General features: G+C 39.6%; 1 protein-coding gene across 17 annotated transcripts in view; it reads left to right on the top strand.

Moving 5' to 3' along the window:
* Positions 1-11,034, top strand: part of DCAF8 (DDB1 and CUL4 associated factor 8) — a 40,017-nt gene continuing 28,983 nt past the window's right edge. For 3 of the 17 annotated variants that reach the window (XR_009219823.1, XM_058539567.1, XM_058539583.1), the window contains exons 1-2: positions 101-417; positions 1,105-1,218. The gene's annotated coding sequence lies outside the window, so the exon portion shown is untranslated. The other 14 variants (XM_058539577.1, XM_058539578.1, XM_058539571.1 and 11 more) reach the window with 14 other exon arrangements.

The raw sequence follows: 11,034 nt of genomic DNA, 5'->3' as shown, positions 1-11,034 counted from the left end.
TCCAGCACATCGTCGCAAACGGGGCCGGAAAGTGTGGCAGCGCAGGCGCAAGCGCAGACAGCGGAGGCGGTGGTGGTGGCGGCCGCTGGCCAGTGTAAGATGGCGGCTTCGTTGGTGGCGGCAGCGGACGGGGCGGCTGGGCCTGGAACAGTCGGAGCAGCCGCTGGCAGAAGGATGACCCAAGACGGGAAGCAGGCTGCTGAGCCTCGCCGGCTCCCGTGCTTGTAATTGCCCCAGCCGGACACCCCCCCCCCTTGACCTACCCGGTCCGTGTCTCGTTCCGGCTTGGCCTGCCCCCCTCTCCCGTGGCCCGTACCCCCTCAAGATAGATTTGACTCCTTTCCCAAGCTCCCACGGCTCAAGTCTTCTTCCCCTGACCCGAGTCACCGCCGGGAGGACTGGTTGCCCTTTCCTCAGGTCAGGTCTGGGGTTGCCCTCAAGGGCCTGCCCCCCAATCCACAGGGACGTCTTGCCTCGTCGGGTGACCCATTTGTGTGTGCTTTTTTCCCCCTTAGATTAGGGGAACGCAGCTCGCCTTGCGTCTCCTCGTCACCTCAGGGCCGCCGCGCAATGTGTCCCCTCCCCCATCCCGAGTTCTCGGGCCCAGCACCTTGTACGGAAGGCCGAGGTCCAAGATCCCTGGAGTCAGTTGTTGCCGTCTGGTCTTGTACCCTTTGTAATATAATTCTCTTAGTTTACCTCCCCTCACCCCCAAATCTTTCAGGACACCGTAGTACGGTCTCATTTGGTCCCTGTTCGTTGGAAAGCATCTGGTGGCTTGAATTTCTGACTCATATGATTGTTGCTGGAGTCTCTGTAAACAAACCGGCAGTAGCGCTATCACATTCTCTCCGGGATTTCCCCCCTGCTCTGTGGCTTCTGCAGAGGTTTGGTTTTGGGTTAGCGTTGAAAAGATTCAGGTTTTCCTTTTAAATGACTTTTACGTTTTAGTGGAACTGGGGGATGACTTGCCTGATTCATTTTATTTCAGTAACTATGTTTGTAGGTTATTGAGTAATCAGAATTAGATAAATTACTCTGCTTTAAATAGTTCTGAGGTCTAAAAAATACTAAAATGTATTCATAAATATTTTTTATGTTTAGTAGAAGAGACACCTTTGCCATTTAAACTTTAACTGTCTCAGTCCTTCAGTGAATCTACAGACCTATTTTCTCAGGAGCTCAGCCTGGCCCTACTTCAGTGATAAAGGAGGAAAGGTGAGTAGGAGTTGAAGGCATTTAAATTCTTGAGTCCAAGACAGACCTTATCCTGATGCTCAAGTGCTGACCACTGAAGTCATAAAATCCCTACACAATTTCCCAAAGAGTTGGGGCATTGTTCTTGGCTGTGTTCCAACTCTGGTTAAATTACTTTTACAAGTTTAATTGGCTGTGGGCATCTTGACTTTCTGTCTTAAACTGTTGCTGTCTATCTTCAGATAACTCCAGTTAAGCCTAGAAATGAATGTCTCCCTCTTTATTCATTTGCTTTGTGTTTTGCCTTTGTGTGGATCATGTTTCTTACATTGTTCGAAGCTGCAATGTAGCTTCGTAGTACAGGAAGGGAAAGTACTTCCAATGTAGTTTTGGAATTAGTTTGCCTGAGTTCTCTTCAGCCTTTTGTCAAATCAAGTCTCTTTCCCTTTCAGGGTTTTGGGTTCTTATTCCTTATTATTTAGAGGAGAATATTTAGCTCCTTGTCACTAAAAGCTGGAGAGTGATGAGTGATGCTGCCTTTAGTTAGTGTCTGAGTTCAGTCCTCCTTAGAATTCCAACTTTTCAGGACATAGTGGTAAATTTTGAGTGGAAAAAAAAATAGTGGCTGCCCTTTTATAGCTGGTCTGAAGAATTCTTGGTCAGCAGAGAAATCATCCTGTGCATTCAGCAGCATGGGCCAGTGCCAAAGAGGGAGTCAGAACATACTTGTAAGTGTAATTTTTGTAAGACTCTTGGGTTTCTGGTAGCTGAGAATAGTGCTATGGTTGAGGTTCATGGGATGTGACAGAGGAGCTGAGTGGCTCTAGAAGGTAGGCCTGGCTGATTCTTAATATCTTTATGATTTGTAGTAGGAAAAGGATGAGTGTGATGCTGTTGAGTTTTATTCCACACAGTGTCCCAACTAGAAAATGCTCATTATGAACTAGAATAAGATGATTATGGGTGGTATCTATGTGTATCAGCAAGATATAAAGAGAAAAGTACAGTCTTTAGAGCTGGGCAGACCTGGGTTTAAATACTACTAAGATTTATTAGCCTTGTGACCTTGGGCAAGTTACTTAAACTTCTCTCTTAATTTCCACATCTAAAAGTGAGATAATACCACTTAGCTCCCAGGGTTGTTATTAGTATTGTGTGAGGGAACCCGTATAAAGCTCTTACATTATGTCTAGCACACGATAGACACTAAAAGCTATTTTCTGTTTTCTTTACACATCATTGACACGGCTTGGAATGTTATACATTAGTTTACACTTCTTTGCATTTTGCTTTCAAACATGTTTTCCTGATTCTTTTTTCAAATTGATTTTTAATTGGTCAGCTTAGATGTATGCCTTGTGGGTGCCTACCTAGGGTTGGCTTCTGAACATGATTCAGGTCAGTCTGGCGGGGGTTCAAGACCAGAGGACAGCAGAATATTAGATGTCGGTGTATGTCTATCTCTAAATGTATTCTTAAACTAAACGTCAATAAGTTTCCTTCGTTCATTGCTTCCTTCCTCTTGGTCTCTCTATTAGCACATCTGATCAGAATTGACACAAGTATTGTAATTCTTTCCCTTCCTGCTTCAATGTTATTTACCACCTCTGCTCCAGCTACCTCTTATGCCTTTTTCTTTTTGCCATGGAAGGAATACATTTTTCCAAGCTGTTGGGCTGCACAGTGATCCTCATCAATAGATTATCAAAGAACTAGACCATGAAAAGGTCTCCTTTCTTTATGAAGTGAAGTCTGGGCTAGGGAGTTAGGAATGCAGAGTTTTTGATTTCATCTCCTCAGCTGGAGCATCTTAGTAATATGACAGAACAGGTGAAAAGTTTTTAACTTTCTTTTGTCGGCTTTTCGTCCACATCTTTTTGGGGAGGTAAGGGCACACGAAAATTAAGAAAGTGTTTGTAACATTGTGATGAAAGTGACTGTATTGACCAGTGATCAACTTAGAGTTGATCAACTTTAATTACCACCATCCAGGGTCTAAATTCTCTCCACTGAAAGGTAAAAGACTTGAGATGGAGGGTGGTGTGGTGAGCTGAGACTGCATTTTTATTATTTGTGTTTTTATGAGATCTGGAGATCTATGTTGGGTGAGAGAGGTGGGGTAGGAGAGAAGAGTGGGAGGAGAAAAGGAAATGTTGAAAGGGTCATAACTTTGACTGTTCCTTATTACTGTATATGCTGGGTAAGAATCCCTCCCTCACCACCCCCCCAAGAGTTTCACATTTTGTGCTCCAGGTGACATATGTGTATACAGTGAATCAGTATTCTTAGTCTGTGGACCACAACTGTAAAGTTCTTATCTTTCTGAAGATATTTTATATTTCAGAGTGTTGCATAAGAGTTGTTGCATGGTATTAGGAAGTATTTCCTAGCATGGCTGAAGGTGGGAGGTTAGGTATGCTTGTGACCTTAGTTCCCACCACCAACCTGACAGGGCATTTGAGATAGCACTCTATTAAATGTGTAAGAATCAGTCCCAGTGCTATGATCCTTAGTCTTGACTAGGATCGACCTAAGACAGAAGCTTGTCTTCAGAGAGAGCTAAAAGAAAGCAGCCTTTTTGTTGTCAGTTTAAAACAATACTGGCATTTCAAAAGCAAACGGACTCTAGTAGAAGACATTCTATAGAAGTTTGCCGTTTTGTGGGAGACTGAGATCTAACAGAATTTCGCACTCTAGGTCCTGTATTCTATTAGGTGAGTTACAAACTTTTAAAATCATAAAGTGACTAGTTAAATTTTGTTTTCAGTAGATAGATTTATTTCTGTGTTATTTCTGCTGTAGAAAAGTTATTCTAAACATGTCTAGGAATGTCCAGATTATAAAAGACAAGCGTTATCCCAACAGCTTTTTATTGCATAACATTGGTGTTAGAGTTAGTTTTTAAGATTGAATTAGCTTTTTTTTATTTAAGCAGATTATCAGTGAGCCAAGATTATCTGTTATTTACCCGTTTGGAACCAGGCAACTGAAAAAATTCAGTCAGCCACAGGCATGGAGGTAGCGACTATGTATATCTTAATTTCAAAGCCAAATGCCAGTAATTTTAGGTTAGCTTTACAGTAATATTGAAAACTTTTCTTCTTTTGTTTTAGTGAATGTGCCCAATAAACTTCATCACTGTTTTAAAATTGGTTAGAAAAAGGGGCTACCTGTTCTTGTTTACTGATTCAGTTATTCTTCTGGGAGTGAGAAGAAAGTCCTTGAGAGGTCTTTAAAAATTAGGGTGTGATGAATTTTATGAATTGGTCACTTCTTTATAGTAGTCTTTTATCTCTACCTTTACAGGACATAGTTTCTGGTCCAGAAGCCCAGTTTCTCAAGTACTATCTTAACCCCAGGAATGTGTATGCTAAAGATAAAGTAATGAACTGAGTCTGCCCCAAGTTTGAAAATAGGGCATTGGGAATAATTAATATGACAAAGATGGCGTCTTAGTAATGAAATGTAGCATGGCTAATGGATTGAGTTATTCCTAGAATTTTCATCTTTGTATCTGGGAGGTTAGATATTTGCTCTTATCCTTTGAGGATACTAAAGGAAGTCTGACCAAGTTCTAACGTGAAGCATCCGTGTTTGCCTCACATGTCATTTTTCTTGTTCTTGATTGTAGCCATCTGGAAAGCTATGGGATTTACCTCTAGTGGTAGCCAAGAGGCTATATTCCTCTGGAGTACTTTAAATATTATCACATTATCAGGTATGTTTTTAACCTCACTTTGGACCCAGCATTAGACTTTGCCCTCTAACCTAGTGCAGGTAGGAGGGCACTTCTTGATGTTTTTAGCCTCTCCTTTTTGTTTTATTTTAAGTTGTACCTTTGGAGCATTACCCTTTCATCTTTCTCGTTTCCTGCCAACAATTTAAGAAAAATTTGAAATGTGAATGGCAAAAACTGGTAATGGAGACTGGATTCCCATGTAAAGGTAAATCATTTCATAGTGGAAACACAATGGAATTTCTTTAGAACGGAATTTTTCTTAGAATCATTTAAATTGAGATAAATGGGCTTAAACATTATAAAACGTTTCTTAACTCTATTGCTGGAGACAGCACTTAAAGGTTACTGTGCATTCCTAACATACTCTGAAATACTGTTATTAGAATTAAAACCAATAAATTGTAAACACAGGGCATTTGGTATTACCAACAGGGAGAAAAGGTATTTATCCAAAGGAGGAAAAAAGTTCCTTGTTCGTAGTATAGGTGACACAGGACTTCCTTATCTTCCTCATCATCATTTCTAGTGATTGCTTTGAAGTTCTCATCTTGGTTATCCTCTGAACCTTCAAGAGGGGGAATAACTTAAAGAGAGGGAGGCTTATATTGTGGGCTCCTGGGTATATTGCTTTACTCCAGTTCATAGAACATGAATGTGTTTCAAAGGAAGATATTAACAGACCTCTCTAAATTCATTAAAAGGCCAGTGAGAGTAGGTAAGCAGATTTCATAGACTTAGAACTGTGTCCTAAGGTTGTGTACAGTTTCTTGAAGATCATTGCTGAGGGGCAAAGAAGCCCAGGCTTCTCTGTCAAATGTAGTCTAGAACTAGAGATGAAAAGCTAAAAAAATAATATAAATGCCTACCATGTATAAACAGCCTCTTTGCAAACTTTCTCTTTAATCCTCTAAACCAAGTCTTGCAGGGTAATGGCATTATACCACTTTACAAAAGAAGAAGCAAACTCAGAAGTAGGTGGTAGAAATAGAATTCAAACCCAGGTCTGACTGACACCAAAGCCCTTTACTTTGTGTTATAACATGTGCTGTCTTTAAAAAAACGGGGCTCTTCGGTGCCAAGTGATGAAGCAAATGTGCTGAAACGTAGAATTCAGTATTTTTTATAGAAGTGTATATAAAGTATAAAAGCTCTGCCCACATGACAATATGAATAAAAACACTTTTGCTTAAAATGGGTCTCAGGTTATGATTGATTGGTAGGCTAATGAGTTTTTTAAGGAAATAATTTTAATGGACTTAACTGAAGAGATAGCTGAATCTTTTTATTTTATGATCCTTGAATAGGGAGAAAACCCTTCTCACCCAATACCTGAGGTAATTCCATGGAAAAGCTGTTCTGACTCTTACAGCCTTTTCTCAGTATACATCTTTCTGTAATTCTCTGTAGCATTTGAATCATGGACCATCCCCACCTTCTTGAAACCTTTTTTCTCTTTGACTTCCAAGGCATTTAACACTCTCATTATTCCTGCTACTTCCCTGAGCATTTCTGTCTCCCTCTTCTTCTTTCTTTTTTTAAGGAGGGGTATCCCCCAAGATTCTTTCCTTAGGTTTTCTGTCAGATCTTTCTTGGGTACTTAATTTGTTTGTTTCTTTTTTTTAGTGAGGTATAATTTACAAGGTATTTGATTTTGAAGCTTCTCTATACAAATAATTCCCAAATCTCTATCTCTGGCCCTAATTTATTTCTAAGTTTCAGACCTACATTGGATTTCCACTACCTTCCTGACATGTCGATTTGGATTTTAAACATAATCAAAATCAAATTTATCTCTTCCCCTACATGCCAGCTTCTCATTTATGGCACTTGATTTCCTCTGGGCACCCAGACTCAAACTTGTCTTTTTTATTTTTTGAGCTTTGTAACTGCTTATTGAGCCAAATACTATCAATTCTACCTCTACAGTGTTTCTCACATTGATCCCCTTCTTTTAGTTTCCTTTGCTGTCATCCTAAGACAGTTTCTCGTTGCTTATTACCTCGGCAGCTATAACAGCTTTTAAACTTTTCTCCTTACTTTTTTGTCCATTTCAGTCCATCTTATTATACTTGACAAGATAATCTTCCTGGTGCATAACATACACACACATACACCTTCTGCTGTACTTCTGAACTAATCAACTGTACCTCACCATCTAGCCAACCCAGATTACCCATGTATTTTCTTGAACGTATTTCATCTTCCATGTCTTTTCTCATTCTAGTCCTGATGGAATGTCTTTCTCATCTCAACCCACTGAAATCCTATCCTTCCTTCAAAGCCCAGCTTAAAAGCTAATTTCTCCGTGGAAGCCTTCCTTTCCCCCTGAAACTAAATATAATCCTTTCCTCTGTTTGATTGCAGCAACATTCTATTTATCTTTTTTTTTTATGACACTGATGCTTGTATGTCTTGTATTGTAGTTAGTTGTATACTCATTTTTACTAATTGATTATAGACTACAAAAGGGATTGTGACTGCTTTGTTTGTATTTGTAGCTCCTGTATTGCCTTGTATGCTGTTACATTACTAGCATGTCTGTGTACAAATATGCCACTGGGTGGTGCCAGAGGCCTGTAATTTGGATAAACAAGGGAGGCTAGAGCTGCTGTACAGTTGGGTTGCTCTGTACTATCAAATCTTCTGCACAGTAGGAATAGAGATTAATTATCCAGATCCAAAAATATTCATAGTTTCTTTCTGCTCCTCTGCCCAGTTTACCAGAGGAGACAGTGTAGTATATTCAACTCTTCCAAGTACTTAATAGAGAGTGGCCCAGAACTAAAGGCCTGCCCCTCTATAAACATGCTTTATATAGTATGAGTTTCAGTTTCCTTGGAGTCATCCTTTGAATTTCAGTGCCTCAGGTTCTTTGTCTGATTAATAAATACTGTACTATTAGAGTTGTGGCTGGTGGCAGGAGTTAGAAATTGGCTTGGAGAAGTGTTGATTGTGAAGTAGAAAAGTAGAAAGTTAAGGAGAATGAATTTAAAGTGAGCTCTTTCAGCTTGAAAACAGAAATTGGGGATGGGGAAAGTAGGACTGGTTGACTCCAGATGGACTGTGGGACCTAGGACTGAAAAGCAAATTTGTATTTTGGATGGAGATCAGCCCTGAACAGCTGTTCAGTTATGAGTGGTATGGGACATCTGTCCTCCCAAGAGAACCCAGGGACTGTGTGGCTCTCAAATATCTGTCTTACTAATAATTGAAGTATTTTCTACCATCACCTTTCAGTTTCAGAGGAAATTCTAAAACCTTGTCTCATTTAAATATGGGTATCTGTGTGGGAGAGTTGGGCACTTGTGCTGCAAAACGAAGCCTGCCAAACAAAAGATTGCTGGACTGACCTGAGAGAATGTGAGGGTTATGTAACTCAAGAACTCACTGAGAGTGAGTTCAGGTCTTAGTAAAGGGATCAGGACAGTAATATTATTTAGATATTGATGTTTCCATTGGGCCCAAGGTAAGGTAGAGTTATCTGACCAGTTTTCATAGACCCTAGATTCCAAAGGATTTAAAATGAATTTGAAAGAAATTTAAAAAATTAAAATAAAAAGCATAAATATACAAATTAATGGTACAACCACTAGAACTACTTTAAGCTCCTGATATTCTTAGTTGTCACCAAGACAATAGGGTGGAAGACTTTTTATGAGTTTAGGATTCACCTTACCTTTAATATGGTTGCTGATAAATCACACAGGCAGCTTTGGTTGCAGCAAAAATCCTGCACTTTCATTTTTAAGCAAGAAAACCTGACATTTTACTCTCATTTACTGTGGCATATTGACCACTTGAGCTAACTTCTGTTTATAATCACAGCCTTGAGAATTTAGTATTTTTAAATGTTGGGTTTTATCTGTCATTTAACACTGCATGATTTCTTTTCCTTCCCCTCCTTCTCTCATTCTTTTTTTTTTTTTCCAGCTAGATTTATTGGGTATAATTTATATACAGTAAAATTGACCCTTTTTTTCAGTGACTGATTCTGTGGTTTCTGAGAAATGCATAGTCACGTAATACCACCATGATCAGGGCATAGAACATTTTCATCATTCCAGAAAGTTTTCTCGTACCTGTTTGTAGTCAGTTCCCTTCCCCCACCCTCAGCCCCTGGCAACCACTGATGTGCTTTCTGTCTCTATAGTTTATCTTTTCCAGAATGTACTATAAAAGGAATCATAGTATGTAGTTGTTTAAGTCTTGCTTCTTTTGCTGAGCATAATATATTCGAGATCCATCTGTATTGCTGTGTGTATCAGTAGTTCATTACTTTCTGTTGCTCAGTAGTATTCCATTGTGTGGCTGGACCACAATTTGTTTATCTGTGACCTAGCTGAAGAACATTTGATTGTTTCCAGTTTTTGGTGAATCTAAATAAAGCCACTAAAACTCAGCTACAGATTTTTGGGTGGACATATATTTTCATTTTTCTTAAGTACATTGCTGAGTAGTGGGATTTCCTAGTTGTTTGGTAAGTGTATATTTAACTTTATAAGAAACTGCCAAACTGTTTTCCAAAGTGACTACCATTTAGCATTTCTGTCAGCAGTGTAGGAGAGTTGTAGATGCTCTACTCCTTGTTAGCACTTGATAAAAGAAGCTTTCATTATTATTATTTTTAAAATTTTAACCATTCTAGTAGGCGTGTAGGGGATTCTCATTGTGGTTTTAATTTGTATTTCCCCAGTGACTAATAATGTTGAGCATCTTTTCAAGTGATTGTTATTTAGTTGTGAGAGATTTTAAATATATTCTGGTTGCTGTCCTTAATTAAATGTCTTTTGCAGATATTTTCTTCTAGTCTGTAGCTTGTCTTTTCATTTTCTTCATAGTGTCTCTCTCTCTCTTTTTTTTGTTTGTGAGGAAGATCAGCCCTGAGCTAACATCCGTGCTAATCCTCCTCATTTTGCTGAGGAAGACCGGCTCTGAGCTAACATCTATTGCCAATCCTCCTCCTTTTTTTCCCCTCAAAACCCCAGTAGATAGTTGTGTGTCATAGTTGCACATCCTTCTAGTTGCTGTATGTGGGACGCGGCCTCAGCATGGCCGGAGAAGCGGTGCGTCGGTGCGCACCCGGGATCCGAACCCGGGCCGCCAGCAGCGGAGCACGCGCACTTAACCACTAAGCCACGGCGCCAGCCCATCTTCATAGTGTCTCTTGAAGAGTGGATTTTTAATTTCTTTTTTGTCTTTACTTTTTTTTTTCCTCCTTAAAGCCCCAGTACATGGTTATATATCCTAGTTGTAGGTTGTTCTAGTTCTTCTATGTGAGCCGCTGCCACAGGGTGGCAACTGACAGACAGGTGGTGTGATTCCACAGCTGGGAAGTGAACCCCGGGCCGCTGAAGCAGCGAGCGCCAAACTTGAACCACTAGGCCATCAGGGCTGGCTCGGATTTTTTTAATTTTGATATGCCTAGTTAATTAATTTTTTCTTTCATGGTTTGTGGTTTTTGCATCCTGTCCTAAGAAGTATTTGCATAACCCAACGTCACAAAGATTATCTGCTTTGTTTTCTTCTGGAAGTTGTATTGTTTTAGCTTTTACATTTAGGTCTATGATCCATTTTGAGTTAGTTTTTGTATATTGTACAAACATATGAGTCAAGTTTTTTGTTTTTGTTTTTTTCCATTTGCATATCCTATTGTTCTAGTATACATGGTCTCTTGTACAAATCTGTCATCAATATTAGGAAAAGAAAGCAGCCCCATTGGTTTTAAACAAGAGATGCTTGGTACCTCTTCCACAGAGTACTTTATACACTGGATTAACTCTCCATCTGCTTGTTTTTTGGTTAATGTTTTGTCATGTATATGGTTAAAAATTTAAGGCCTTTTTCTTATGAAAACAAGAAAAATCGAGGTCGCTGAAATTTCTTAGGTAGAAATTAAAATGACACTGGGTCTTTTTTCCCCATCCCCCGGTAGTTTACTCTTTAACTTTCAGTTTGGCAGGGGTTATGGTTATTTTTAGAGTACAGGCAGTAGAGCTAATCTAATTAAACTCCCCCAGCTACCTGGGGCAGTAAGCTCATCAGCTCTTCCAAGCTCAGATTGGTTTGCTCTGGACTGGATTTTACCTGGAAATCAATCA

This window comes from Diceros bicornis, chromosome 4 (genome assembly GCF_020826845.1).
Source record: "Diceros bicornis minor isolate mBicDic1 chromosome 4, mDicBic1.mat.cur, whole genome shotgun sequence".
In the NCBI taxonomy this organism is placed as follows: Eukaryota; Metazoa; Chordata; class Mammalia; order Perissodactyla; family Rhinocerotidae; genus Diceros; species Diceros bicornis.
This window is presented reverse-complemented; position numbering and strand designations above follow the sequence as displayed.